We start from the raw sequence: 14239 nt of genomic DNA on the forward strand, positions 1-14239 counted from the left end.
ATTCTATGGCCGTGACGATGAAGATGCACCAGCGCACATCAACCATCTCACCCATGTGCTTAGGACGTTCAATTTACAAAGTGCTAATGAAGATGCCATTTTCCTCCATTTGTTCCCGTTTTCACTTATGGGTTGGGCTTCCACTTGGCTCGATTCACAACCTGCTGGAGCATTCACTACTTAGGAGGTGTTGCGTACCGCTTTCTAGAAGAAATACTTCCCGCCTGCCAAAGCATCTCGTCTCCGTGATCAGATTCATTCTTTCCATATGGAGCCGGACGAGCCGTACTATCAAGCTTGGGAGTGATTTCAGGGTTTATTGGCCCGTTGTTCACAGCATGGTCTTACTTTGTGGGCCTGGTCGAGAAGTTTTACAATGGGCTGACATATGAGACAAGCTCGTTTCGACACTGCTGCTGGAGGTAATTTAATGGATAAGAAAAGTGTAGTTGAGTGTAATGAGTTGTTTGAAAGTTTTGCCCAGTCCGAGTTTGCTAAAAAGCCATGTAACTAGTACACCCTCATCCGTCCGAGGTGTGCACCAGGTTAATCTAGATACTAGTGTGGCTGCTGCCTTAGAGAGTCTAGCTAGTGAGATTAAAAACTTAAGGCTAAGATAGATAAGTGCGAGTTGTGTAGAGGAGGGCATGGGACTTCAGATTTTCCGTTGATTAGTCAGGAGCAGGTAGAATTCATAGGAGGGCATAATAGGGTTCCTAATTCATTTAATGGTAATAATAATTCAAATTGGGACAATTATAAAAGTAATAATTATAACTCTAATTGGCATTCTTCCGGTACACCTCCTGGTTTCCAACCAAGTTCAAATCTTAACCGGGGGCAGGATCAATCGTTTAGTGGGGATCAAAGTAGTCAAAGTGGGAGTAATGGGCCAGATCTGTGTAAGTAATTGGATGAGATTATGCAGCCACTAATTCTTAGAGATCAAGTTACTGAAAAGACTCTTGCCAAGCATGATCGATTTCTTAAGAATCAACAATCAGCTATGCTCGACATGCAAAGGACCATTGATGATATAGCCCGGCGTTTAGATGAGAGACCCCCAGGTCAGTTTTCAGGCTCTACTCAGCATAATCCGTCTGCTCAAATAAATGCCATTTCTAATCGTAGTGGTAGGATTTTAGGTCCAGGGAGAGAAATTGAGGTAAAGGAGAGTGATGAGTTAGTGGATGAGGAGATAGTGATGGAGACTCCTGGGAGGGTGCAACTTAGGCTAGATCCAGCAAGTACCGCACCTACCAGATGAGTCCATAGTTAGTGGAAGTGAGAAAAAGAAACCAAAAGATGTTAGGCCTTCACCGCTTATAGATCATTCTCGTATGCTGTATCCAGCCCGTGTTAAGAATCAGAAATTCAGAAGAGAGTACGGGAACTTCCTAGATATGTTTAGGCAGCTTAGGATTAACCTTCCGTTTATCGAGGTCCTCCGGCATATGCCGAAATATGCCAAGTTCTTGAAAGATATTCTTAAACGAAAGGAAAGTCTGGAGGAGTTTCGACCGTTCCACTGAACGGAGAGTGTTCGGCAGTAGTTCTCAATAAAGTACATAAGAAGTTACCTGATCCTGGTGTTTTTACTGTTCTATGTTTGTTTGGTAGGGATACCTCGTGCCAAGCGTTAGCGGACCTAGGAGCTAGCATAAATTTAATGCCATATTCGTTGTTTGAGAAGCTAGGCCTAGGAGAACTTACACCAACCCGTATGACATTGTCTTTAGCTGACCGTTCAGTGAAGTACCCTAGGGGAATCATAGAAAACCTACTCGTGAAAGTCGATAATTTGGTCTTCCCCGTAGATTTTGTGGTTTTAGATATGGAGGCCGATGAGAGAGTTCCTATTATTTTAGTTCGTCCATTTTTGCGTATTTCTAGGGCACTTGTAGATGTTTTTGATGGTAAGATCAATCTTAGAGCCGACGACAATAGTGTCACTTATGTTGCTAAATCCATGAGACACCCGAGTGGTCAAGACGGTCTCATTGATCCATGTCATCTCGTTTATGCGATTGAGTCTTTTATTCTGAGCATGGATACACGTCCTGAGCACCCCCGTTCCATCAGAGTTTGTTAGGAGGAGGAGAGAGAGGTCACGAGTTCTCGAGAGTCGATGGAGTTTGATAGAGAGAGAGGAGGTGGAAAGCGGAAGTTTGTGGAGTTTGGATGAGTTGGAGATAAGAGGAATATGATTGAAGATGAATGGTCGTATCGTGACGCAGTTTCTTGGAGGACCATGGAGTTTGTCCGTGGTGGAGGAATCTCCACTTGGGCAGCTAATTAGATCACATTGGAGAGTGTCTTGAGTGAAAACTCAAGTGTAGAGTTTGTATAATTACTCCATTTTTGAGTCTTGTTGAGTCACTAACGTAGATTTTTGTAGTTCTTCTTTGTTTTTGTTTTTAAGTTTTGCATGTTTTGAGCTAGAAAAATGACCCCCATGAAGTTTATTGCAAAATTCAAGTGTGAGGATGGAGCAGCCGAACTGTATACTTTTTATTAGTTGCTGCTATTTATTCATGTTTTATATATAGGGTGGGTTGGTTGGTCTGGTGAAATACTTAAGTGTTTAACATCTATCAAAGTGATAAGATATATATTTAGATATTGTTTGTTTGTTTTTGCCGCTTCCGTTCGTATGTGAGAGAAAGAGATACCGTTTGATGCGTACGTTCGGAGTTGGAGGGCATTCATGGATGAAGACTTTGGCATCAACTTTTCATACGCATATTTCCAGCCAAGTCTTTTTCATTATTTATCTTGCTTGTTTATTTTTATTCTTTTAGGTATTTAGTTTTTGTATTCCGATTTTATTTTTATTTTTCGTCCTTATCCTTGCATTGAGGACAATGCAACATTTAAGTGTGGGGATAGGACATTTGAGTCATAGCTAAATTTTAATCAGATTTAAAAAAAAATTTGAAAAAAAAATTAAAAAGTTTTGAAAAATGTCCCTTGATTTTGTTTCTTTTTGCACTTAAATGGGAGATGATGATATTTATCGGGAATCGGTTTTTCAAAATACTAATAATATGAGATAATATTAAAGAAGGCGTACTTAATTTAGGATGTGTCAGTAGGCCCAACTAGTCTTGAAAGGTTTCCCATTGCATATTCTTAATAAACCTAATTAAATCTTAGGTTTTGTGGGTTCTCATCCTAGGGGGATAGTGAAGCTGAAATTCAATAAGGTATAGGGAGTATTACCATAAGCTGATTACCCTAAGGTGGTGAGAATTGAATTCACTTTAAAATTAGCACGCCACTCCGTTTTATTAAAATAAATAAAGAGTGGTGGTGCCCCGCAAATGTCCAATTTTTATACGAGCTTTAGTCTTTAGTTATATATTTTTAGGTAAAAGATGCCTAAGTGCACAATAAATAAAAAATAATAAATAAATAAAGAAGAAAAGAAAAAGTGAGAAAATTTATGTAATGAAAAATGTCAAAAAATCATTCTCAAAAATAGAAAAAGAGGCCAAAGTGCACATACTAGACGAGACTGAGAGTTTACGTGTTACCAAGGGGATGGAGACTCTGAGGATACACTATTGGGGCTCGCAAGTTTCTAGTCAATAAATATTTTCTTAGGGCATATATAGGACGAAGTCCAATAATATTTAGGGCATGCTCGTACGACCTCACTTGACCTATCATCCATAATTCCATCTAAGTGCATTTTCTTCTTACCATTAAGGGGTTGTTATCTTACGGTGATATGTTGAACCAGTTTGCTTCAACTCGATTATTTTTAATTGTCTTTACTATGCTTGAGATGGGGTAGGTGGATCTTAACTTTAAAGGTGTAAGACCCATATGTTTTTGATGTCACATGAACTTAAATGCTTAATGTGCGTGGGGGCTTGATAGGCTGGTGGCTGGGTTTAAGTGGACAGCAATATCGGTAATCACAGTTTTTACGTTTATCTGAGCTTTAAGATAACCTAATCTGTTTTTAAGACAGTATTTCTCCGATGCTGATACCATTGCAATTAGACTTTTTCAATGACGAAAAAAGACTAAGTGTGGGGATATTTCATATAACGTTTAATATACATTAATCCCTTGTATAGTTTACTTAATATTTTAATCGTTTATGTTAGGTTTTTGTTAGGATTTGTATACTAACTTATTTGAATAATGTAGGTCCCGGGATTTGTTCATGGTTAAAGAAGGCGAAAAACGATAAAAAAAACAAGCTAAATCGGCAAACCGGTGCATTAGGAAACGAACCGGACCGAACCAAGAGTGAGCCAGACCGGACCAGGCCGGACCCCCCCACCTTCCGAAGCATCGCGCGGCCAGGGTGGCCAGACCCTTCGCGTGGCGCGGTGGCTCTTATGCCAGCCCATTTCCAGAATCTTCCATGCTTAACCGACTTTCGTATTTTTGGACACCTGTTGCCTATTTTAAGACCCCTAAACTCACCCTTAAGCATATCCTGAAGTTCCAGACGAATTTGGTGAGTTCCGAGGCGTCCGAGGTCAGCTTTCGGCAGCTTTGGAGTCGAGGAATCAGCCGGCGAAGTGCTTAATAATTCAAGGACGAAGACTCCGGGTTTTATCGCCTTTATTCTTCCGTTCTTATTTATTTTTGCCATGATTTCGTTTATTATTGTTTTGTTCGATTTTAAGACGCTAGGCTAAACTTTATAGACTGCATAGGCTTATGATGAACCTACTTTGACGTTGTGTTTTGAATTGGGATTTATTCGCGTTATCGTTTTTATGGTTTAGTAAAAGGTTTACTTATATTAAATTGATGCGTATGGATATTTAGGATTGTTTGATTAATTATTATTATTCCATAGTTGCCTAGATTATTGTTTGTCATTATGATAGGTTGCTATCAGGTCAATTATTTTGTGTTTTTGATTATTTTATGATTGATGTGCACTAAGATCATAGGAATAATAATTATTAATTAAATAAACCTAAGTGTGCTGCTAACCTAAATAGCTGTAAGGTGCTAGGTTATCGATAGATCTTTATTATTTGATCTTGCTACATTTAGTTCTTCGTAAAGAGTCCGCCTAGGTTTGATTATTTAATTATTGTCTATTGAATCAATTTGATATATTAAACTGCCTATGATTTCCGCGCTGTGAGGTAGGATTTCGTATAAAGGAACTAGTTTCTAATTAATTAGGTGACCGTAAGCGAACTTGATTTTTAATACTGGTGTGCGTTAAAACTTGTTAGAAATCCATAGGTTTCTCTTGAGAAGGGTCAGGGGTCCTATTCGGGTTTTCTTTTAAGTGTCTATTTTACGTTCCTAGTCCATAACTAAATATTTTCCCGAGTCAATTCATTACTGAAATTTACGGGAGTCTAGCCTAGGTAGTTTTCTCATCATCATCTTATTTTCATAAACAAACTTCGTTTTCGTTTAAATTACTTGTTTTCTTAATTAGTTTTTAATTATAGTATTAAATTAGTATTTTAAATCCCCAAACAAATATAATTAATAAGTCGTGTTTTGTAGTCAAGTCTAATTAGCTAATAAACGTAATTAAAAGAGTCTCGTGGGTTCGATATCCGGACTTATTTTGCTTTACTAGAGTCGATTGGTTCACTTTCCGGTTAGCAGTTTAGTCGAGTTTTAGAGAATCTAGAGTATTACTTAGTGTTTATTTTTAGTTAATTTAGTTAATAAATATTAAACTACTTCAAGCACATTATTACCCCATCGTTGATTTCCACTGTCATACAGGATTGTCCATTGTTTTTTATCTATTCGACGGAGGTACCGCCACACTTCTTTGTTTGTTGCCTTAGGCTCATCCATCAGGCGATCATACTTTCTTTGTTGTGTTGTGCTTCCGATCTCCCAACACATCCTTTTGAGGCTCACACTCTTGAACTTCGCCATGAAATTGCTTCTTACATGCCTTAGACAAAATCGATGGAAGGCGTGGGGTTCCTTCCAGGATTCTAAATTATCCATGGCGTGTTTTATACCCGCATGCCTGTCAGAAATTACACACAACTTTCACCTTGCGGGGTCTTTAATGTTATCAGAAATTTTTGAAGAAAGCACTTCCAACTCTCGTTTGTTTCTTCATCCACCAATGCATACCCAATCGGCAAGATCATGTTGTTTGCGTTTTTGGACACCATCATCAATATTTTTCCCTTGTAAGTGCCCCTTAGATGGGTGGCATCTATAGAGATCACAGGAATGCAAAATCTAAAGGCTTCAATACATGGACGGAATGCCCAAAATACATACTTGAATACTAAGCAGTCACTTGGACTATAGGGATGATGTAACCACTAGACAACGGTACCGGGGTTTGCTTGTTGTAGTGCCATTATGTAGCTTGGTAATTCATGGAAATTTTCATCCCAGTATATGTTTATGACGGCTTTTTTTCTTGGCAGCCCAAGCCTTGCCGTAAGTGATATCAACATTCAGTTTCTCTTTGATCAGAGAATGAATTTGTTTCATAGTATACGATACATTTGCAAGAACTTGTTGTTGGATGTGGGCTGCTACAACTTTTGATCTTAGGGGCTCGGTTGTTGTTGCGAGAAACAGTGGTGAAACACGAGTGAGCTGGGGTCCATGTTGTCAGTTTGAAACAATTGAAATCTTGTAATTTTCTTGCCGTGCATGTCCAAAGACATGGTTGAGAGGTATCGTGCTGGTTGTTTGTTTGCTTGATTCTTTTACATTTCGCTATGAAGACTTTGGGCTGGGTTTCTGCCATAAATATCTCTCTGTTGTGGTTGATATTCCACATTCTAACGACGTAATCAACTTGGCCTTTTGAAGTGAAATACATATTTAAACGTATTTCTGGATATTTTTCGTCCCAAAACTCCATTTCATCTTCCGCAAAATTATCCATGGGAATATAGTCTTCATCCATTCCTCTACCAACAACATTAAGTTCAGGAAAATGGTTAAGTCCCTGACTTTGTTGTTGAGGCAAAGGAGGGAGTGATTCGTCGTCCTCCGATTCATATTCAGAAACAGACGGTTCATTCTCTGATGTGTCTTCAATTTCTTCAGCAAGAGAGTCTTCCAAAAAAAAATTTATGTATTACCATTTACCACATTTTATTGAGTATAAAAATTATTAAAAAGGATGTAAAAAGGAAGTAAATTAACCTTCATCGTATTCTTCAATGATTGAGGAACTACCATGCTCATGTTGTTGCAAGTATGAAACTACCTTCGTCCAAGCCACATGAATTTTACAGGTGTAACCAGGAACAAGGGAAGCTAGTTGGTATATTAAATACATATCACTTTCTTGGTGAATACGTGCGGTATATGAACCTCCATTGTATTCATAGTAGAGTGTTAACTCTAGAAAACAACATTTACGGTCAATTTGAACACATCTACATATGTTGTCAACCAACTCGGAATAATTGATCTGTTGAGTAACTAAGAACGTAGTGCTACGAGTTCCCGGAGCACCCATAACAACCCCTTTTGTGTATGACACTTCACCCCCATAATATAATTGTACTACAAAGGTTTTGAATGACAAAGAAGAAGACATTTGATGCTTGAATGAGGAAGTGGAAGGAGGGTTGAATTAGAAAGTGGAAGGATGGTGGTATTTATAATTGATGCAATGCTCCCCACCATGAAGAAGTCGAAGACCAGAAATTTTTTTTTTCCTAATCCGCCATTACAAATAGCGGATTAGGTTTAAAAAAAAATTTAATGTTGCGTTTGGTAAACATATTCATAAGATTTTTTTAATATGGGTTTTCTATTTTATTTTGGTGGTTCTTCCAATTTAAAAAGTTGTTAGGTTGAAAATGTATGTCTTAGGTGTGAAGTTAGTTTGTGCGGTTACATCAAATATTTATTTTCATCGTTTTCATCATAGTCTTACTTATTTAACCAGTATTTTTTAAAAACAAGTAAATGTTATATCAAGACCTAACAAACCAAACGAATTTTTCATCTTTGTTAGGCATCGGTCCCTATGACCACATAAAACCAAATATGTTAATTAAGTCCTTTTAAGATTTGATCTTTTCCTTCTTCAAAACCTAGTTATAATATAAAGAAATTTATTAATTTAATAGTTATTTTAATATTTTATGTTATTGATATCATATAAAGATAAACTAGGTTTATTAATAAAAAAATATTTTTTTCATTTTAAATATCTTAGTTAAATTTAATTTTTAAAAATTATACAAAAAAAACAATATTACATGTGCTGAATTTAAAGTTACAATCTACGTAATTATTTAATGTCTATGCGGATGGCGGATCAGACAGCCACCCGTGCCACAACCAACTGGTCTTGGATGTCTTCGTGGTTGTATACGTCTATGTTTTGGATCTTGACGTTCCTCACCACTTGGTGGACTGGAGCCTTAGGGTTGAGTCAGTTGTAGGTCCAAGCTCATTTGAACCGGAGTTAAATGTTGGTAACGCGGTTGTTGTACACTAACACCGGTATAATCGTAATTCTGGAGTTGTCCTGGGTTGTTCGTGTACATCGCAGGAATCATATTACTAGTAGGAGTGTAGTCAAACAAAGAGGATACCCAATTGTTTTCTTGGTTGTTGTTAACATTCGACTGGGAACCTTGTTGAATGCTTGATGATCCCTGTCCAACTTTTTGAAACGAAGGTCGATAACCGGCTTGCCAATCTAGTGTTGCCCCTCAAAAATTTGAGGGACCCTCCCCATAGTTGTTTGTAGGCCCTCCAAAATTTGAGGGACCCTCCCCATAGTTGGCTGTGGGCCCTCCAAAATTTGAGGGACCCTCCCCCTCATCATCATCATCATGTATGAGGTTTACAAGAGGTCTTTGTCAACCACGACGCCCCCAACCATGCGGAGCACGTTGGGGGAGCGTGTTATCATGTCTCAAATCCGGTTCATTAGTCTGTATATATGAAGGCTGATCAACATGATTAACAAATTGAATTAGCTGAGAAGTCATGCCTTGGACCCCTCCAAAGTTTTCATTGTAATGTTCAGGGCCCATGTTCTGCATTCTGATGGCTTCTTGACCAATGAAGCCTAATCCATCCACCTACAAAACCAAAAATAATTAAAACCCAAACGCATTACTTATTTATTAAATTTAATTTTACATTAGCAATTATACTAACCAAGTATCTTGCCATTCCACCGTGATCATCGAATCCAGTATGTACAACACCAGGTACGTGCCTCGAGTCTTTTATATATAACACAGTATGTCTATGGAACCAGTCATTGTAAGTATGGAGTGCCGTAGGCGTGTCGGTCGGTGCACCTTGCACCACATTTGCGTGTCTATGGTTCCAATTTTTGACATACTCTACATGAAATGCAGACCAATATGTGCCCAACCTCCCTTTCCGTATTGTCTTACGGAGTATCCGAAGCACTTCACGTGAAAAAGGGAATGGGTCAGGGACCTCCTGAAGAAATCCAAACTGTCTCATCCCCCTTTCCACCGGATGATATTCAACGAAGTTCCAACAAATTAGAAAACACATTTGACCTCCAACTGTTTATGCCTGTTAGACACATTTGCGGGAGTCTATGCATCACGTCCCGATAAGGCATCCAATCAAACTGTTAAAATAAAGAAAATGTTAATATTTAGTATTTACAATCTATTTAAAAAACTTTTATGGTTAAGGAAAAAATACTTCGGCCTCTCGTAGATTTTGTAGTGTTGTCCAGTGGGCCTTCAGCACGTGTGAAGGAGTCTCCCTGTTACTAATGGTATGCTCCGCTCACCTTCAGGAAGACAATAATAAGTGTTAGAATATTAATAATTATATTAGTATTACAATGGAACGTAATTACCTTGCTCCATATGGATTTTTCCAATTGATTTGTTGATCGACAATTGTGGGTCACAATTTCGTATTCATTTTCTTGGTTGAATTTGGGTGTGGGTTGGGTGAGAGTCTTCAAAGTGTTGGATGAGGTTTGTGAGTTTGAGTGTTGAAGTGTGGGTTTGAAGTGTGGGTGTGTGTGGTATTTATATAGAATATAGTAGATTATTATAAATCGTAATTTATTGTTTTTGTTTTTTATTTTCTTGAAGTAAATTATAAGAGTTATTAGTCTAGATTTTAAAGTGTTAGAATTAAACAAACTATAATTAAGCAAACCGGAATTAAACAAACAACTTGATTAAAAACAAATAACAAAACACATAACAACTTTATTAAAAACACATAAAAAACATAACAACTTTATTAAAACATAGATTACTTCCAATGACAATCGTCATTTGACCATTCGGAATCCGATGAGTGCTCTCCAGGATACGGGTCATGGTGGTACTCCGGTTCAACTTATTTCCCTTCGTTTTCATAAATACTCTCCAGTACATCTGGGTCTTCTAACAAATCAGGATACAATTGGTCAAAAGTTAACTCCGGTGAGGGGGGTTGTGAGGGGGGGGGGGGGTATACTTTTGCTTCAGGCTGAGGAAGATCACACTTACACTAACAAAACAGATATGTAATTACTCAATTAAAAGAAATATTGTATCAAGAAAATAAATATATAAACACTTACACAATATAGGATCCACGTCGTGCAAATCATACGGTAGTAAGTAGTTTGGGTATGACTCTTGTTGGACTTCTAGCATATACAACGTTAGGAACCATTTTAGTCGGTGGTGAATTACCAAGTAGTCATATGTTTATAATATACCAACTAGTGTCACTGATTTATAATACTATGAAAATAGTGTATACTAATAATATTATTATTATGTTACTGTCATAAAAAATAGCCTAATTGTAAGGCCCCGTTCCCGGTAACCCTACTTTGGTGTTAGATTTACTCATAAACACAATTCTAACATAAGAGTTAATTTAAACTTTCGCGGAAATAATTTAAAACTTCAACATCACATTACAAACATGCATTTTTGTCATAACATACAAATTGTCTTTTCATAACATAACATAAAATAGTCTTGACACTTCATCATAGATGCCAATCTCTTTATCTCGTGCCATGTGTCCTTCCTCAAGCCAGCTGCCTCAACCTATCTGCCTGCGTGCATACTAAAAGTCAACTATGCTGAGTGAGTTCTAGTTAATCAATTTAACATACAATACATTCCTGCCCTTACTCATACGAGTCCGAAGATACGTAATCATACCTTACTTTGCTATTACTTCTTTCACACATACTTTATATACATGCATACATACTTACATACTTTCTCTCATAAAACCCTATGGTATACCATAAGCTATTCTACATTAAACATCACAGATATTGTAAGGGTCTGGTCCCTACCATCACAGATATTATAAGGGTCTGGTCTCTAACATCACAAATATTATAAGGGTCTGGTCCCTAACATCACAGATATTATAAGGGTCTGGTCCCTACTGCCTCGAATAACGATACATTATCATACGTGTGTATTTTACCTGTCTCATGTATATAATATATATATATACATGCTCATTCATACTATCATTATATAGTAATAACATCCAATACATAGTCATACACTTATCAATTAAGTAAATGTATTAACTATCACATAAGAGTATGTACACAGCCCTGAAAACATTTCAAAGAAAAATGGGGCTAGAACTCACCTGGAGTCGATTTCTCTCGCCGTTAATAGTAATTCCCTTCTTTAGTTGAGCATGGCTAACTGTTCAATACATTACGCGTGTCAATTATCTATTACCACAACTACCTACATCTAAATTTATGAAACCCTCAACTAACGGGGGTCCGGGGGCAGCGCCCCTGGTAGCGGGGTCTAGGGGCCCTAGCAGGGTCCAAGGGGCAGCGCCCTTGGCAGGGGTTGAGCTGACCTGGAAAAATTTTATTTTCATTAACAGTCCTTTAACAAAAATGCATCAGAAAATGAATTTTATAAAATTTCGCATGGAAGAATTTCGCTTCGCATGCATGGAATTTCGCTTCGCATGAAACTGTTTCGCTCCCGCTTGCAACTGTTTCGCTTCGCATGAAACTGTTTCGCTTCGCATGACTGTGCGACGCAAAATTACCTTTTTCGTTTCGCATGGTCATGCGATGCGAAATAGCCTTTTTCGCTTCGCATAGCTTATGCGATGCGAAATTCTTCTTTTTCTTCGTTTTTACCCTTTAATGGCCATTTTACTTCGTGGCTCTTCCTCAGGACCTGATTTTTACTCTTTCCCAACCTTCGACACATTATGACCCCATGCACCTGATCCTGAACCCATCTCTCAAGGTCTAAACACCACCTTTTTATCACAAAGTGCACCCGAGAGGTTATAACTTACCAAGTTTATATTTTTCTTACATTTCACAACCCGATCTATCATTATATTTGTTTGCATGCCGATTCTAACCATAAAACTTAACCATTTAAACTGAAACCTACCTTTTGCTTGTGGGTTCGAGTTCAGATCTTGGCAACTCGAGGATCTGGACGTGATTCTTGTCAGTTGAAGACACTTGAATCACCAAACTCTTTCTTAATTTAATCCCAGAATGGATTCGGGTCTTGAGAGAGAGAGAGGGTGTGTGTTTCTTGAGTGTGTGTGTGTGTGTGTTGTGAGAGGAAAGGGAAGAAAGAAAAGAAGTGGTTGGACTCTATATATATAGGGGTTTCATGGGTCCCACCACTCACTCCCACTTCCAACTCTCAAATACATAACACACGATTAATTTAACGACACACAACTATTAACAAAACTTTCTGTTATTAAATGCTTAACAAAAGTTGGAGGTTACACTAATCCGCCATTAGCAACGATAGATTAGGATAAAAAAAATATAAAAACCTAATCCGCCATTACCAATGACGGATTAGGAAGAAATAGTTTTTTTTATAAAAAATCTAATCCGCTATTGAGAATGGCGGATTAGGAAAAATTAATTTTTTAAAAAAAAACCCTAATCCGCTCACGGGTCATGGCAGCTTAGGAAAAATAATTTTTTTGGTCATCGTCTTCTTCGTAATAGGGTTTCATAAACAGCTCACGATTCATCTTGTTAGGAGCTCATGGCAGCTTGTAGGGTGCATTCATGGCAGCTCACGAGTATTAAAGGTTGCATGTGAATTGGTAGTTGGCAGCTTTAATATTTGTTTGTGTGGACACGATTGAAAACTTTGCATGGCAGCCTTGCATGTGAAGGGGGTAGATGAATTATGGATGTGAAATTGGCATGCATGTGACATTGGTGTTTGGGCAATTGAGGGAATCTTTATCAGCCTTGCATTGGTAGTAGGCATGCATGTGAAATTGGCAGATGAATTATAGATGTTTGCTGTACAATAATAACAAGGGGGTAGAATCCAAAATTAGGTTAGTTTGGTTAGTGGGGTTAGTTTGGTTGTTTGGTTTCTTAACTGGGTTAACTTGGCGCCTAATGGAGTTATCCTAATCCGCTATTCTCAATAGCGGATTATAGGTTTTAGGTTGATCCGTCATTCTCAATAGCGGATCCAAATGGATCCAAATTAATTTTCCTCCTAATCCACTATTTTTAATAGCGGATACACCCAAAACCTTCTTTTTTTTTTTTTTTTTTTTTTTGACTTCCCGGTTAACTTAATTTTTTTTTTGGTAATACACACCGTTTCAGAAAATAAAAACGACAGCAATTTCTCTCGCTACCTCGCCATGTCTTCAACAACCTTCCATGATACCTTCACAATTCAACAGGCATCAACAACTAGTGGAGAATTAAAGACGTTTGTGTTCATTTCTCGTTGAGGTAACATTCGCACTCAATTTCGTTTTAATTTGATGTTAATTTGTATAATGACAATAATAATAGCTGTAATTTGCTGCTGTTAATATTGCTGTTTTGTAACCCTAATTCAAACCATGCGAGGTATTTCGGGTGTAAAACGTTTCTGTAAGTTGATTAATTAGCAGCATTTTTAATCCCATGGATTTAGGTCAAATTAGAGCTTATGTTATCATCACCCACGTTAGGTTAATTGCCACTTTTAACATTTAATTGTTGAGGTGTAATCAATACCTAATGAAATCAACTGGCAATTGATAATCATACAACCACTGCAATATAGAAACTGTATTTATTATTTATAAAATGAGCAGGAAGGAAGGTCTGTTTTAATAACGGGCTTCAGATCGTTTTTATGAAGCTAATTTACATTAGATTTTGGGATTGTTTTTTATTTTGTTGAATTTTTTTAGCACTCAATCAAGTTCGCATCTGTTTTGATCACTCAAGTTCGGGTCTGTTTTGATGCTAAATCACACTTGCAGTTTTTATTTCTGTTACATGTTG

This window comes from Bidens hawaiensis, unplaced genomic scaffold, assembly GCF_021521415.1.
Source record: "Bidens hawaiensis isolate Kalapana, Puna unplaced genomic scaffold, B.hawaiensis_p1.1 tig00038005_1, whole genome shotgun sequence".
In the NCBI taxonomy this organism is placed as follows: domain Eukaryota; kingdom Viridiplantae; phylum Streptophyta; class Magnoliopsida; order Asterales; family Asteraceae; genus Bidens; species Bidens hawaiensis.